At 35.1% G+C, this 18,684-nt stretch overlaps 1 long non-coding RNA gene across 3 annotated transcripts; it reads right to left on the reverse strand.

The window, feature by feature from the left end:
- Positions 1-5,862: 5,862 nt before the first annotated feature.
- LOC131052383 (uncharacterized) lies at positions 5,863-12,532 on the reverse strand. Of its 3 annotated transcripts, XR_009107337.2 has the most exons (5): positions 12,330-12,532; positions 12,038-12,149; positions 10,841-11,145; positions 10,566-10,756; positions 5,863-6,182 (listed from the first exon to the last, which is right to left on the reverse strand). It is a non-coding gene; the product is annotated as an uncharacterized LOC131052383 (long non-coding RNA). The 3 variants fall into 3 exon arrangements; XR_009358997.1 differs by lacking the exon at positions 12,330-12,532 and having other exon boundaries at positions 10,841-11,103; positions 12,038-12,321; XR_009107336.2 differs by lacking the exon at positions 12,330-12,532 and having other exon boundaries at positions 12,038-12,321.
- Between the last annotated feature and the right edge of the window lie 6,152 nt (positions 12,533-18,684).

The raw sequence follows: 18,684 nt of genomic DNA on the forward strand, positions 1-18,684 counted from the left end.
CAAAGTATAATAATCTTAACCCCAAACAAAACATAGTTCCAAGCATTATTATTGTTTAGGGTTTACAGTTAGGATTTAGGGTTTTGGGTAAGGTTTAGAGTTTTGGGGTTTAGGGTTATGATTATAGTTAAGTTTTAGGGTTAGGATTATTGTTTAGAGTTACAAATCCTACAACCCTAAATCCTAAATTTGAACCCTAAAATTTGAAACCCTTAAAACATTAGACCCCTTATGATTATAGTTTACAGTATAGGGTTTGGATTTAGGGTTCGGGTTTAGGGTTAGGATTAAGGGTTCAGGTTTATTAAGGTTTAGGTTTTAGGGTGGGTTCGAGTTTAGGGTTTGGATTTAGGATTTAGGATTCGTGTTTAGGTTCAGTTTTAGGGTTAGGGCTTAGATTTAGGGTTTAGGTTTAGGGTAGTGTTTAGAATGGATTTAGGGTATACGAATTAGGGTTTGGATTATGGTTTACAGTTCAAATTTTTGGGTTTAGCATTTTGGGTTAGGGTTTACATCATGTGTTTAGGGATTATAGTTGATTTGGAGTTTATTGTTGGATTTTATAGTTTAGGTTGGGTAGCAATCGTAAACCCTAAATCCAAACCCTAAACCCTAGAACCTAAATTGGATCCCTAAAACATAAACCCTGAAACTCGAACCCCAAACCCTAAGCCATAAAATCGAACCCTAAATCCTAAAGATTCATAAACCCTAAACCCTAAAGAATCCTAAACCCCAAACCTAAACCCTAAATCCAAACCCTAAAACCTAAATTGGAACCCTAAGACATAAAATTGAACCTACCCTAAACATGTATCCTAAACCTTAAATCCAAACCCTAAAGATTAATCCTAAATCCTAAACACCAAACCTAAACTAGAGCCTTAAACCCTAACCCATAAACCCTAAACTTGAACCCTAAATTCGATTCTAAACCCCAAACCTAAACCCTAACTAGAGCCTTAAACTCTACCTAAACCCTAAACCCTAAAACCTAAATTGGAACCCTAAAATCGAACCCTGAAACATAAACCCTAAAACTAAACCCTAAGCCATAAAATTGAACCCTAAACCCTAAACATGTATCCTAAACCCTAAACCCTAAAGATGAATCCTAAATCCTAAGCCCCAAACCTAAACCCTAAATGCAAACCCTAAACTAGAGCCCTAAACCCTAACCCATAAACTCTAAACCCTAAACCCTAAATTCAAACTCAAAACTCTAAACCCTAAACCCTAAATTCAAACCCTAAGTTGAACAACCCTAAACCCTAAATTCAAACTCAAAACTCTAAACCCTAAACCCTAAATTCAAACCCTAAGTTGAACAACCCTAAACCCTAAGCCATAAAATCGCCACCCTAAACCCTAAATCCAAACCCTAAAACCTAAATTGGACCCCTAAGTCATAAAATTGAACCTACCCTAAACATGTATCCTAAACCTTAAATCCAAACTCTAAAGATGAATCCTAAATCCTAAACACCAAACCTAAACCCTAAACTAAAGCCTTAAACCCTAAACTCGAACCCTAAATTTGATTTTAAACCCCAAACCTAAACCTTAAACTAGAGCCTTAAACCCTAGCTAAACCCTAAACCCTAAACTCAAACCCTAAAACCTAAATTGGAACCCTAAAATCGAACCCTGAAACATAAACCCTAAAACTAAACCCTAAGCCATAAAATTGAACCCTAAACCCTAAACCCTAAAGATGAATCCTAAATCCTAAACCCCAAACCTAAACCCTAAATCCAAACCCTAAACTAGAGCCCTAAACCCTAACCCATAAACCCTAAACCCTAAACCCTAAATTCGAACCCTAAGTTGAACAACCCTAAAGAATCCTAAACCCCAAACCTAAACCCTAAAACCTAAATTGGACCCCTAAGCCATAAAATTGAACCTACCTAACATGTATCCTAAACCTCAAATCCAAACCCTAAAGATGAATCCTAAATCCTAAACACAAAACCTAAACCCTAAACTAGAGCCTTAAACCCTAACCCATAAACCCTAAACTCGAACCCTAAATTCAATTCTAAACCCAAAACCTTAACCCTAAACTAGAGCCTTAAACCCTACCTAAACCCTAAACTCAAACCCTAAAACTAAACCCTAAGCCCTAAACTAGAGCCTTAAACCCTAACCCATTAGCCCTAAACTCGAACCCTAAATTCGATTCTAAACCCCAAACCACCCCAAACCTTAACCCTAAACTAGAGCCTTAAACCCTACCTAAACCCTAAACTAGAGCCTTAAACCCTACCTAAACCCTAAACTCAAACCCTAAAACCTAAATTGGAACCCTAAAACTGAACCCTAAGCCATAAAATTGAACCCTAAACCCTAAACATGTATCCTAAACCCTAAACATGAATCCTAAACCCCAAACCTAAACCCTAAATCCAAACCCTAAACTAGAGCCCTAAACCCTAACCCATAAACCCTAAATTCAAATTCAAAACTCAAAACCCTAAACCCTAAATTCGAACCCTAAGTTGAACAACCCTAAACCCTAAGTTGAACAATTCGAACCCTAAGTTGAACAACCCTAAACCCTAAGCTGAACAACCCTAAAACCTAAATTGGAACCCTACTCTAACCCTGAACCCTAAGCCATAAAATCGAACCCTAAACCCTAAACTCGAACCCTGAGTTGAGCAACCCTAAACCCTAAAACCTAAATTGGAACCCTCAATTCGAACCCTGAAACATAAACCCTAAGCCATAAAACGAACCCTGAACCTTAAACATGTATCCTAAACCCTAAACCCTAAAGATGAATCCTAAATCCTAGACCCCAAACCTAAACCCTAAATCCAAACCCTAAAGATGAATCCTAAATCCTAAACCCTACTAGCCCTAAATCCAAACAAACCTTAAACCCTAAACTCGAACCCTAAATTTGATTCTACACCCCAAACCTAAACCCTAAATCCAAACCCTAAACTAGAGCCCTAAACCCTAACCCATAAACACCAAATCGAAGCAAACATTAAACCCTAAACTCAAACCATTCAACCCTAAATTCAAACTCAAAGCCCATAACCCTAAACCCTAAAATTGAACCCTAAAACCTAAATTGGAACCTTAAACTCGAACCCTGAAACAAACCCTAAATCAAACCCTAAACCCTAAACATGTAAACTCGAACCCTGAAACAAACCCTAAATCGAACCCTAAACCCTAAACATGTATCTTAAACCCTAAACACTAAACCCTAAAGATGAATCCTAAATCCTAAATCCTAAACCCTAAACCCTAAAGACGGATCCTAAACCCTAAACTAGAGCCCTAAACCCTAAATCCAAACAAACCTTAAACCCTAAACTCGAACCCTAAATTCGATTCTAAACCCCAAACCTAAACCCTAAATCCAAATCCTAAACTAGAGCCCTAAACCCTAACCCATAAACCCTAAATCCAAACAAACCTTAAACCCTAAATCTTAACCCTAAACCCAAGACTCGAACCCTAAGCTAAACAACCCTAAACTCGAACCCTAAGTTGAACAACCCTAAAACCTAAACTCGAACCCTGAAACATAAACCCTAAAACTGAACCCTAAGCCATAAAATCGAACCCTAAACCCTAACATGTATCCTAAACCCTAAAGATGAATCCTAAATTAAATTCAAACTCAAAACTCAAAACCCTAAACCCTAAATTCGAACCCTAAGTTGAACAACCCTAAAACCTAAATTGGAGCCCTAAACTCTAACCCTAAAACATAAACCCTAAAACTGAACCTTAAGCCATAAAATCGAACCCTAAACTTGAACCCTGAAACATAAACCCTAAAACTAAACCCTAAACCCTAAACATATATCATAAACCTTAAACCCTAAACCCTAAAGATGAATCCTAAATCCTAAACCCCAAACCCCAACCCTAGCCCATAAACCCTAAACCCTAAATTCAATTCTAAACCACAAACCTAAACCCTAAACTCAAACCCTTCCTGAACCCTAAACCCTAAACTCGAACCCTAAATCGAACCCTAAACCCTAAACATGTAAGATGAATCCTAAACCCTAAATCCAAACAAACCCTAAACTTGAACCCTAAATTCGATTCTAAACCCCAAACCTAAACCCTAAATCCAAATCCTAAACTAGAGCCCTAAACCCTAACCCATAAAACCCTAAATCCAAACAAACCTTAAATGCTAAACTCGAACCCTAAGCTGAATAACCTTAAACCCTAAGCTGAACAACCCTAAAACCTAAATTGGAACCCTAAACTCGAACCCTGAAACATAAGCCCTAAAACTGAACCCTAAGCCATAAAATCGAACCCTAAACCCTAAACATGTATCCTAAACCTTAAACCCTAAACCCTAAAAATGAATCCTAAATCCTAAACCCCAAACCCCAAACCTAAACCCTAAATCCAAACCCTAAACTAGAACCCTAAACCCTAACCCATAAACCCTAAATCCAAACAAACCTTAAACCCTAAACTCTAATCTTGAAACATAAACCCTAAAACTGAACCCCATAAACTTGTATCCTAAACCCTAGATCCAAACAAACCTTAAACCCTAAACCCTAAATCCTAAACCCTAAAGATGATTCCTAAACCTTAAATCCAAACCCTAAACTAGAGCCCTAAACCCTAAATCCAAACAAACCTTAAACCCTAAATCTAAACCCTAAACCCTAAACTCGAACCCTAAATTCGATTCTAAACACTAAACTAGAGCCCTAAACCCTAAATCTTAACCCTAAATTCAAACTCAAAACCCTAAACCCTAAACTCGAACCCTAAGCTGAACAATCCTAAACCTGAATTGTAAACCAAACCCTAAACCTTAAACCCTAAATCTGAACACTAAAACCTTTAACTGTAATCGTAACCCTAACCCTAATCCTCCCTAAACCTTAAACAATAATAATGCTTGAATGGTTTTGGTTGGGGTTAAGATATTTTTAAAACAAGCGCCAAAAAAATACCAAACAATTTAAAGAAGGAAACCCAATATTTTACCATCTTGAAAACATATCATATATATTTCTAGTTTTAAAAATATTATTTACTAATTTCAACATGCAATGAACTACCTTAAATTTATTAAATATTATTTATTTAAAATGAAAATATTTACACATAAGCTTCTTTAGCTTTGAGAATATTTATTCAAACCACAAGAAAACATATCATATATATTTCTAGTTTAAAAAATATTCTCTACTAACAAGGCCAACCATGTAGAAGCGAATCTTCGAGAATATTTATTCAAACCACAAAACAAAAAAAACACTACACAAACCACACAAGACAACACAACATATGTTTTATTTTATTTATAACAAATTATTTACATAGTTTAAACTAAGTGAGTTAAATGTGATGATTATAGCTTTAAATATGCAACTTGAATGTGATGGTTAAGTTGTCATATTTTACGATTTGTTGTTAGTTATGGAATATAATATAGTGTTAATATATTGAGTCAAAATATATATTTATTATAATTATGGTGAAATTCTTATGTTATGTATATTGCATTAGTAAAGTGAATTCGTGATGCTCTTTTAATGATATTTTGTAAGGGTAATTCATGATTAGTTACCAATCATTTACAATAATAATGTTAATTATCTGATTGCCATTTTTAACATTTTAGTGGCATAGTTATGTAGCATGAATTGCATTCATAAAGTGAGCAAATTTAGCTATTTATGATTATCCTTTGTAAACTATGTTATAAATGTTTCATAAAACGTTTAGGGAGTGTGTAAATGATATTTATTTTCGAAATTGTGAAATTTAACATCAGTGCTGAAATAAAAATTAATAAATGCTTCAATAAAAATTAAACTAATAAAAAAATGCGAAGAAAACTAGACACAAACCTTAAAGAATGGCTTTGGCCTATTGACCATTCTTTAAGCTGTCAGAAAACACGACTTCAAGGAATAACCATGGCCAGTGACTATTCCCCTCAGTCTTTAGAAGGAGGTTTTAACCCCTTCAAATCCAATAATTTTTTATTAAACATTATATTTGTACATGTTACAAGGCTATCAAGTCAAAATGCTTCACCAAAACGTAACTAAAGAAATGATGCAAGCCTAATTCCATCTCTTGTTGTTTTGAATACACCAAGATGAAAAACAACTAATTCAAAAAGCTGCTTAGGATCCTTCTTATCAGACTGCAACATGGTTGCCACCCTGTCATACCAATTCAGCCATAAATTAGTCATCATAATGTAGCAAGTAAAAATGATAATGGAAGTAATCTCCAATCCAGAAAATAAAATTTAGGATGCTGAAAGATTCATACATTTTACAACTAACAAACAAACCAAAAAAACATTGTTACCAATTTTTTGCCCCCAAGATAAAAATAGGTTTTGAAAGGAAAAAAAAATGACCTTTTAGAGTTTACATCAAAATCTTTTCAAATATTTGTATCTAGGAGTTCTTTTTTAGGGATATGAGCATATGTGTATATGAACCTGCATGGATCTCGTGTTAGTCTTTTTATTTTTTTTGAATGGTGTTCTTATTATAGTTTCTATCATTTTTTCTTCAAGATAGAAAATTGTTTGATAAGTGGAGGTTAGATTTTAAACAAAAGGAATCATTTGGAGGATCATTAAAGCACAAAACAGAGAAAGCCTTGTCAGAAGGCAGTGAACGCATCAGAGATAACAGCAACAAGAAGGTGCAGTATCATGAACTATTATTATAGTCATAAGATATTACATCCTCAAAAGTATGAAATGACTTTTTAGTCAGGGTACCCTAGTTCCAGATAGTAAAAGCAATGAGTATACGGTCATGCAAGAAAGAGCAAGGCTAAAATAGATATGGCAGGCTTTCAAAAGTTGAGAAGACACCCCTACAAATACAGTGACTTCATAGTAGTGATTTGTGTTCACAATACAGAAGGGCATAGATGAATTTTGCAGCAGTCAATGACAAAGTGATCTTAGCACATAAGAACAGTGCATCAAATGACAGTCAAACACAAAACCCTTGTCTCAGTGAAGAATGCATTAAGAACATGTTTAAGACAGTCTATTAAGATCATGGATAGCAGCCTTAGGGTACAAGACAAGGTTTTAATAGTAAAAGAATCAATATGGCAGTCCTTTTGGTGAGGATTACGTGTATGACAGTCATGAGCTTTCAAAGACTTATATATCTGAGGACACTATCACCATAAATTTTTGGTTCAGTATCAAAGCCTTCAGTGCAGTCCCAACAATCAAAAGAATAATGAAGAGAAGTATTAATGACAGTGAGTTCATCAACAGTTAATGCAATGAATAGAGGATTGGAATAGTAAACTACAGTAAGATGACATTAGGCCTCAACAAACCTAATAACAGTCATGAACGATAGACTTAGAGCATCAAAGTTTAAAAGGTAGCAACACAAAGGAAGGAAAGATACAGATCTAAGTGTCAAGGGCCAATATAAAAATGAAAACCCAGCCATATAGCAGCCTCATGACAATGATTGATAAAAAGCATCAAATAGTGTTAGTACAAAGAAAGGGAACAGTTTAGTGTTTGTTGCAGCCCTCACACAAGCTCATTACAGCGTAAGAAGACATTCCATAGTTCTTCATATCATTGTTAATCCCTATCCAAGGATAGTGACAAATAGTAAAGAGCATTAGCAGTCCCTAAGCAAGTATGATAGCCATTGACACAGTCAAAGAGCAGCAACAAATACTAATTGTAGACAATGTGTTGACAAACATTGGAATGCTTTTGTGAGACCAAATAGCAACCAAATACAGTCCTGACAGCTCAGGGAAATGAACAAAGGAAGATGCAGTCCTTATTGGCCAATGTGCAGTAAGAAGAGCCAAAGGTTCATGGGAAAAAAGGTCATTGCTAAAAAGAGCAAAGTCTGCTAGAGATCAGAGAGGACAAAGAACACTGTTAGAGGTATGTTCCAAGGCAAAAGAGCACCAGCAAAGCATAGTCCATCATTAGCAGCATTCAAGCCATAAATTAGTCAACATAATGTAGCAAGTAAAAATGATAATAGAAGTAATCTCCAATCCAATAAATGAAATTTAGGATGTTGAAAGATTCATACAATTTACAACTACCACATTCAAACCAAAAATACATCACAAAGATAGAAAACTGTTTGAATTTGAAAATAGTTATAAAATTTTTGCAATGTGATATTTTTTCTTCAAAGTTGCAGACAATAATAGTTGATGTTGGGGATGGTGAAAGAGGTGGTGTAGGTATTGGAGGAGACTCTGGCTCTCTTGAAGATTCATTCTCAGATGGGCTCAAATCTAAAGGGACCACTTTTGGAGAATGTCTCAATGTAAAACATCACTTAATGGCTTTGAAGTCTGAAGTTTGTCCATGATAGAAGCACTTTCAAGAATCTGCTCTTTATTTGGTTTTACCATTGCACTGGAAGCTGTAGCAGGACCCTTTTAGTCAATTAATTAAGTTTGGCTTGAGTAAAAGGTTTGCTCATAACTTCTTTTAGATTGTGTTGTCAGGGTATATGTCATGCTCATAGGTTACCTATAGACATGATATTAACATGCAAACAAAACACTACTTTTTAGAAGATCACTTTTGAGATCAACTGTAAACTTATTTTTTCTAACCACCATAATTTGTCAAAACCTGTGTGTTTCATAACAAATACAAAACATGAACATGAGCCAAGGTTAATCACACAAATGGTTGTGAAAACAATTTTTCCTAAAAAAATAATAGTAGCACCTAATAAATTTTCAACACATTCCAAACATCTCAATACTAAATGATATGATCTAAATGATATCAATCAACATAAAATATGCTAGTGAAATTAGACAGATCAATCTACATTTTTGCCAATCTGGTCAATTTTCAAATCAAGTTAGCTTATTTGCTGCTGAATTACATATTTCTTAGCAGTAGGCCTATTGGGTGTAAACTGATTGAACAACTTGTCTGGTAACTTTTTTGTGCACACATGACTACCTAACCAAAATATTGCTACTTGAACAACTTGTCTGGTAACTCTTTTGTCACTGAGCTTCTTGCTGCCTCTGAATTCAGTAATGTTTTTGCAAGATTTCAAGCCTATTCTTTTATCATCTAAAGGTGACTAGAGCCAGTGGAATTAGAGATAAAACAGTTAGAAGTGTTTATGAGCTTAGGGTTTGGCATTTTCATGCCAAAATTTGAAGTAGATTCCTTTTGCAAAATGCAACATAAATGAGGTTGTATGAATGCTGCCAATATAGGTGCACTGCCAATTGATAATGCGTAAATTTCCCCTTTTCAAAACATGGAAAAAACCAAGGCAACTGGCAAAAAACCATCCATACAACTTTTCTTGTATTTAGTAGTTCCAACTATTGTATGACATGTAAAATTTGGGATGTGCATCAGGACAAAAATTTATCTTTGTATTTTGCACATGATTTGGCTCTTCCCCTTCATAACTACTAGGTACTACACTCTAATCATTTGTAACTGAATAAGATGGTCCAATAATACTTGAAACAACTTTGTGTTTAAACATGTGGGGTTGCTATTTTACAACATGTGAATAGCATCTCTAGGTTAGAATTGCATTATATGGAGTTTCAATACATGACATCATCCATGGCAGTGTAGGAAAGTTGCTAATCTGGTGGTGCGAATAAGTTCATAATCCTAGTTATATGCCTACTGGATTTAATCCTTGAATCTGAAACAACTTAAGAGATAAACTAAAATTTTGTTTCATATTATTTTACTAAGAATAATATCTAATTGTTAGTATCTTTTGGATCACTCTGGCACTATCGCAGATTCTAGTCAAGTCTAAAAGAATAGCATACACAAGAAACACAAAAAACAAAGGCAGTAACACAAAATGGTAGTGAAAACAATCTAAAACGTTAGGCACATAAATGTACCGGGTCCCATTTGTAATCATTCATGTCAACTTCATCAAGCACTTCAACTTCAACTTCAATAATCCCACTGTTTTTTCCTGAGAGAACAATAGCACTCAGCTAATAAATTTTCAAAACATTCCAGACATCTCAGTACTAGAAATCGGGATTTTATTCTCTATTCTATAAAACCTGCTAACTTGAAGCCAAGGAAAATCATATCCATGTATCCCATTTGAAATATTAAAGAAAATGAATAAATCCAGCAAACCTACTAGAGCATCCAAAACAAGGAATCCAAAATAACATTACACGCTGAAGCAGAATTACTAAATCCCAATGGTAAAGAAACTTCTCTACACGGTAAAATACGTAACCAATAAAGCTAAGTTAGTTGATACTTTGGCCTTATTAGTGTAGATGATTTGCAGGTTCTGTAAAATATTTGAAAGCCAATAAACAATACAATGCTACACCAAAAAATTGCAGAGCAGGGAATCTATAGACATGCAGTTGTATGTCCTATGAGTGCAGTGAATTGCTGAACTACATTGCTGAATTCCAGACATCTACTGGAAATATACACATTGGAAATATAGAATGGCTAAAAGCTTCATCTCCTATATCAGAATATACACATTAAATTTTCTTAATTCAAATGGACAACTTAAATGACAGTGACAAGTAAATACCTGGTGCAATGTACGCGCTAGAACACATGGTGGCTTCCCTCTGCATGAGTCTGGCTAAGCAAAATCAGAAATCCGAGCTTACATGTGGTTGTCCGTTAGTACATTGGTGCACATCTCCATGCACAACCACAGGATTACAGTCATGGTACAGATAGCGCATCCAAGTCCTCAACAATTTTGTATCTGCTCACCTAGCCAAAATCACTCTTCCTATTATTAATCGATACATATAAAAGTAACAGTGAAGCTGATGTAGGAAGGCTTCTGCTGATTACCGGATACTGAAAACCAAGCTACCGTATGAAGAGTTGAACAGAACCTCTCCATGGGATCTGCACTTGATAGCAAATCCAAATGGGTTAGCTATGTAGGAGAAGATCAACTCATTGCCTGAGAACACAGAGAATTCAAACACTGGGTTAGCTGTTTTGAAAATATGGTTTCCTTCTAGAGTAGCTACTTGCTATAAACGAAGCAGGTCATAAGGAACTTCCCATTTCTTCCTCTCTGCATCAGTTATATGAACACTTGCTGGGTTCTGCATATCTCATGCGTGCATTGGAATCTCACTTCATTAGTCCTTCACTCAAGCCAAAAGGATTAAAAATAAACATGACTGAAAATAAACCAAAACATTCATTCACCCAAAAATAAAAACAGTGTGGAAACTAATAGATTAAGAGAAAAATAGCCGTCCAAATCTAAAGTGTTTTATCTACAGATCAATATTCGCAAGAATAACTAATGGGTATTAGGTGAAAATGTATTAATTATATTATAGAATTAAATTATCTCCAAAATCGAACATGTCAAACCCATCACTGTCATCGTAATGCAAGCAACAACAAAAGCTTCGAAGACTATAATATTAAGGGTAAATAAGCAGGGCTTACAGCTTCAAGGGTATACGATAATAATACTAAGGGTGTATTAAACTTATTTAATTATTTTACGTGAACATTATTGTGTCAGACGGTATAGTTGGAAATGAATCGGCAGATATGTATGCATAGGAATGTGAAACCCTAGGCTTAGCGCATGAACTGTTTGACAAAATTCCTCTAAAGTAATGTGAAACCATAGACACTGGGTGTGAACTGTTTGACAGAATTCCTCAAAGAAATGTGGTCTCATGGCGTGCCATGATCTCTAAATGCACAAAATGGAAAATCTTAAAAAACCCATTAAAGGTGATCTGTATTACTCTGGTTATGGCGGTTGTTTCACCATTTCCTCCACCTGATATGATTGGGACTGAATCCATTCAAATGGAGAGTGAAAATGGTGTGAATGGTCAGAAAAGATAAGGAAGAAAGGAATCAGGAAGTTGCTATTAAGAAAATAAAAAGCCTACTGAGACTAAATAATTTCAATCCAAAATGAAAGTTCCTTACAAAGTTTATCATGCCAACCTGAATTGATTGGATTTGCAACAAACAATAACAAAATCTTTCTTGTCTATGAAAGATTACCTGGAAGAAGAATTTGCCCTCGGTTGCTCTGCCTCTTCCTCTGCTCTACCTTTCCCCTGCTCTGCCAGAAAAGTGTAATACCAAAAAAAAGACAGACAGACCAGCGTGCACGCTGAAAACCAGAAAAATGAAAAATGAAAACAAAGCAAACACTATAATTTTTTTTTGAAGAAAACAGAGAGAAAGAACAGAACATTGACAGAAAGGGAGAATCACAGAACAGAACATCGAGAGAAAGGGGCAATCAGAGAAAGAAAGAATGTCTGTAACAGAATGAAACTGAATTGTTTACATTTATATTGAAATTCAAATGATTTTTCACGCTCCCATTTGAATTTTCTTTGCCGTTATCATTCTCTCAACGGCTAGTCTTTTATGGGCGATATTCTTTAAGGGCTCCAGCACGATAACCCAACCAAATGCATTTTCATTCTGCTAAGGGTTTCCTTGGTCACCACGAGCATTTACATTTTATTTGTTTTCCCTTCTGTTTGATTTTTTGGCCTTTTCTGTTTGATTTATTTTATATCATTCTAACCTATATACAAGTATAATTATTTATCTTAAATTATATAAAAATAATATATATTCGAATCCAAACTCAAAAAATTCACTTGATCTGAAGGGGACCAAAAGATGATCTAGGGCATATAATTGTGACCTAAAAATCTATACCAAACAAATTGACATACTATACATATTAGTATTAATTAGCCAATGTTACTAAACATAGAATCTCACTATTTCATGAGTTGCAACACGGATGATCAATATATTGTTGGCATGTTAATCATCTTTTACCATTCTATATGTGTACTATAGTATATACAAAATCATGATTTTCTCAACCACATCAATGTTAATGTCTAAATGAGTATTCAACCGTGTATATGACACGTCTACCTTGATGTCCAATGACCTCACTTTGTTCAACATTATTGGTGCTAGCAAGCCCCATCAAATCATAAAATCACCAATGACTAGTGTATATGGCATATCTACCTTGGTGTCCAACAACATTGACCTCACTTTACTCGATACTATTGGTGTTAGCACACCCCATGGCCATTACACTCTCATCCGCTTATAAAGAAAAATGTGAGAAGTTGTTGCAATAAGAAACAAATCAAAACAACTTAATCTACTCCTCATCAAAGCTCAAAAGTAAAAAACCTAAAATTGAATAAATATACTAGCTATAACAACACATCAAAATTGCAACATGCTAGAGATATGATATAAAGACTTACACAAAATCATCCCTTTGAATTTTATTTGAGGCGAATCAAATATTTTTTGTTACTACTTATTTTTAAATTGTTCGAGTTTACCTAAATTAATATAAAATAGTAACAAAATATAATAAGGTAACAATGACCCAACAATTAAATTGATAGTACTTTTAGGGTAAGGACTCCCATTGATGTAATTACAACTTTTCTTGCATAATCTACAAATAATAAAAGAGACTCAAGTACAAGAAAATCAATGCTCACAACAATCTTATTGGATATATCACTCTTTTTTTTCAATAATATTTCATTAGACAAATGTAGAGGGCCGCTTCTCCTTCCCTTGCAATATGCCTATCCCTAGTTAACACATATAGTAATCAAATGGTGTCATTTTCCTAACACTCACAAAGATTAAGGATGGGCATCTATTTTTATTTTTACAAGATTTGTTGCACATATTTATGTTAACAACTAGAAATATGCTATTAAGAGGATGATAATTATTGAGACTTCGTAATTTCAATCCAAAATAAAATTTATTTAGAAATTTTATCACACCAACTTGAATTTATTGGATTTGCAATAAGCAATAATGAGATTTATCGAGGGTCACTTCTTCTCCCCTTGCAATACACCTATATCCCTAGTTAACACATATAATAATCAAGTGGCATTCCTTTACATAACTAAGATTAAATATGGTTATATATTGTTTATTTCTACAAGATTTGTTGCACGTATTTTTGTTATACTCTAGAAGTATGTTATTAAGAGAATGAAAACTACCAAGACTTAATAATTTGAATCCAAAATGAACATTCTTTAGAAATGTTATCACGCCAACTTGAATTGATTGGATTTGCAACTTGAGCAATAATGAGCTCTACCAAGGGTCGCTTCTACTTCCCTTGCAATATGCCTATATCCCTAGTTAGTGAAGGGAAATGTGAGCATCCCAATAAAACCTTTGGGATCAGTTTGCACCTACAATATCATGTGTTTCTTTAAAATGGATTACAACATGCTAGTACAAACATATACTACTATGCCATAAAAGCAAAAATAAACATAGTTGATTTCTCATAATTAAATCCTTAAAGGAAAGATCATGCAACAATAAATTTCAGCAACATTATGACATACAGATTTAATACTTCAAAATCATGAAAGAAGAAGAATGAGATAGAAGAGAGAACATCTATATATACAAGGAAGAAACCCTTTCAGGTAAAAACCTCCACACTCCAAAACATTGAGCCAATGTATCATTCAGTAACAAGTTACAATACATTTTCAGGCTCTAAGCCTTTACATGAAGATTTACATCTTTCTCTTCTTAGGAGGAAACATGGTAGCATAACCCTTGTAAAACAAACAACTCTCCCCTCTTCAACTCTTGTAGCAAACACTTGTATTTATAAAGCATAAGATGCATTAAATGTCAAGTTTTGAAAGCCCATGCCTAAGAATGGATATGTCAAATTGAAGGTGCCAAATGCATCACACATGTGAAAGATAACTTTACAAATGACAACTCATGTAAATATATGCAATTGTCAATTATTACCAAACTTGCATAAGAAACCGCACTTGCCAAATAAATAGCTACACCTCCAAAGGTGCCCACATTCCATGTAGAACTTAACATGAAATAAAAACTTCATTTATGCATAATTCTTGCTTAAATTGCAACTTCCAAACTTTACTCTTTAAAGTGGGCACCAATATCCTAGAAAAAATAGAAATTCATGTCATGCACTCATCTTCCCTATAAGATGCCACCTCACTTAGAGGTCCCACAAAGACGACATGACATAAGGAAGTCAAAAAATACATGTGACAATTAACTAAATAATTCAACATGTTAGGACTCTAAGGTGAGACACTTTAACCCAACATTCTCCCACTTGTTGAAGACCCGTTAAGAGTTGTTGCAAACAACAAGTTTTAAACTACTAAGAGCCAACTGATGAAATCAGATGATCACTGTCATCCATGAAACTACATAGATCTAAAACATGCTCTCATGCTCCATCAAGACATTAGCAACAACATCCAAGATTGCCACCATCTCAGGCAACAATCCCTGTCATCCTCCTACATGCCACCTCTGGAAGAAAAGGAATTAGCCAAGTTGAATATGTACAAATCCAAAGAACACAAGCATAATATTCCAATGATATCAAAAGCTATAGGATATTGCTACTGGTCACTCCACTATGCTCACGAGCTATACAAATGCATCAACAACATCAACTTCAAAGCCCGTAACCAGAACATAATTTTGAAGTCAAAATACTCCTTTTTGAAAACAAGATAGAACATCAGCTAGAACAACAATCAAACTAACTACATCTACCCAACTGATAAAACCACATGACTAAAAATATCACCCACAACAAGTGCTAATGGACATCCAATCACATATACCTCAAGGGTATCCAACATCAACAAATTCATGCAAACAACATAACTAACCCATAACTGTAACAAGAAGCTTCATGTACAAACCAGTCAATAAGAAAAAACACATCCAATAACTCCCAGTAAATGGGCAATGTCTAATCTAAAAGATCAAAGGCACAACACATAAAACTGTAACCATGAAGTACCAAGGACCATCTACAAAGATATGCACATCGTGCGAGCAAAACTACTACAAGAAACATCTCTCCTAACAAGTCTCCACAACTCTCTCAAGTTCTCCATACATGAACCTCCATGTCATCACCCAAGAACTAAGTGACAACACATGACCACAAACTAGTGATCATCATAGCTTCACACACAACCACACATCCAATGTCAAGTGAATCCAAACCTTAGTTTTGTAGTTTTGCTTAATTTCATTCGGTCATGTATTTTTCTTACATGGTAACTGATGGAGATGATGGAATTTTGAATTAAGATTGGAATAGAGATTTGATTAGACTGACTCATGGAATTTAGTTGTTTCAAATGTTTGATAGAATAGGTTTTGAATTCTACAAGCATAAAATAGATTTTATTTCTTGCAAAGTGTAAAATAGACTCTGATTTGTAGACACCTAAAATTAATATTTAATTAATTTAAGCCTATCAACATAATTAATTGACTTAATTGTGTTATCCTTATTCCTCTCAGAATCAATTAAATCTAATTTGATTAGTCCTGTCACTATTGTCCAATAATTAATTTATCAAATAAATTAATTATTCCCCTATTCTTCTAAAGTCCCCTCCAATAATCATTTCTTCTAAACCCACTCAGTTAATTAATTTTAATTAATTAACCTAGTCATGTGATTCCTACAAATCACTTTTCCAAATCTCATTAGCCTAATTAATCCTTCTAGAATCTCTCATAATCATGCTTATCATTATCCCTCAATTTTTAATTCCCACTCATGTAACATCAACATTGAGTCTCTCAAAGAAATTCAAATTTCTTTGAATCCCTCAATGCATCCTTATTTTGGAAATTTTAATTTCTCATATTTGAAATTCAAATTTCTCCCCCCTTTTTCCAAGGAATTTTATATTCCTTTTTATTTTCCCAAAGCACCCTTGATCCATGCCTTCTATCTAAAATCAATCTCAACCCTTCATAATCAAATCAATCTTGGCCCTCCATTGGCCTTCTCCAATCTATAAATTGGAGCCTATTCTCCTCACAAATGATCCACTTCTCATGCATAGTCATGTTGCCTATTTCTTCTCTCATCCTCTTCATAATCCTCTATCAAATCCATCCTTCCTTATATTTCAATCCAAATCCAATCCAACAATCCACTTACCTTGTTGAGCATTTGGAGAGCATTCCACATCCATCAAGAAGGAGCCCATCCAATCAAGTTGAAGAGAGGCACTATTCAACTTCATCGAAGGCTCAATTCGAGGAAGAGGTAAAATAGCAAAGGTATAAAATGATCTTTTGATGTTTTATGGTTTTCTTGTTTATTTCATTGTCATTTTGATCATCTGACCTTTCATCTTATTTTCCCCTCTTTATTCTAGCACGCCCGATGGGACCCACGTCCCTAAATCTAACATTTTAGTGAGTTTTTTGTGAGTTTGCAAATCGTAGGTATCAGAACAGCGCGAGCGCCTGCAAATCAGCATGAGCGATTCAAGTTCAGCGCGACAAACATACCTCTTTAGCACATGCGCAGGCGCACCAACGCGAGCAAACTTGAAATTCAAAAAATAAATAAATTCCCACTGTCTTTTTTTTAAAATTTACTAACTCTTTTGTCTTTTCAGCGCAAGCGCATGCATTTCAACGCGAGCGGAAGCTTTTCAGCGTAGGAGTAACTACATCAGTGCGACTATTTTCAAAAATCCCGCTCTCTACTTGAAATTTCTTAAATTTAAATTTTGAAAAACTAACCGCTAACTTTTATTCCAAGTCTCAGTGTTTTAGCGCGAGCACAGGCATTTTAGCACGAGCGAGAGCATTTCAGCATGTGCACAGGTGCTTCAGCGCGACCGATCCAGAACAATGCGACTGACAGGTATAAAATCATGATTTCTCTTTGTGTTAATTGCTTTTTATTTGTTTAGGTTTCTGCTAACTGCGACACATACACAGACATTTTGGCGCCTGCGTAGGCGTTTCAGCGTGAATGACTGCATTTCAGCGCGTGCGCTGTTTCTGCAGGCCAATAACTACTGATTTTTCTTTTTTTTGAGTGTTGCAGCTTCTTCGATTGTCCAAGACCAAAGAAACACAAAAACCTACTAATCTGAATTGTTTTGCAGGTTGCCTAAGAGTTCCAACCAAATATTGTGTATTTTTCTTAACTAGGCACCTAGATCTAATTAAAGGATAAATGAACCATTGTCTTTTATGTTTTGTGAAAAGCGTAAAAGTAGGAGAGTGTGCTCTCATCTAGCTAGACGATAAAAAATCCAGACCCTCCAAGTTTTTCATGTTTGTTGCATGCTTACCCTTAGCGGGCCTTCCCTCCCAACTTGCTCTTTGAGAAGGTAAGAGGGGAACGACCCAAGTGAGTACACTCGGACCTGGGGTTCCCAACTCACTATAATAAATAAGCCATTGATAATGAAAGGGTCAATGGTTGGGGCTATATGAGAGTTCACTCTCACATTGGGTGCTTAGTAGGATCCTAGAGATCTCAATCATGCTTGCATGACTACTAAGTTCTTAGTGCTTCATTGGGCTATAGGCCTCAATTGCGCTTGTGCAACTACGAAGGGTAGCTCCTAAGGGGAAGACATACTAAACACATTGTGCATAGTGGCTAAAAACCTTCTAGTCATTGGCGCAGGAGATCGGACCTTCGAAGCCGCCCATATTTTTACGGCCCTTAGTAGAGACACAAAGTTTTCCATGAGGAGTTTTCATGGGAATTGATGCTTGGCTGCCCCGGAGAAGTGAGTGCCATGGAGGGGAACCAGTGGGGTCAAGCA

Source organism: Cryptomeria japonica, chromosome 9 (assembly GCF_030272615.1).
Source record: "Cryptomeria japonica chromosome 9, Sugi_1.0, whole genome shotgun sequence".
Taxonomy (NCBI): domain Eukaryota; kingdom Viridiplantae; phylum Streptophyta; class Pinopsida; order Cupressales; family Cupressaceae; genus Cryptomeria; species Cryptomeria japonica.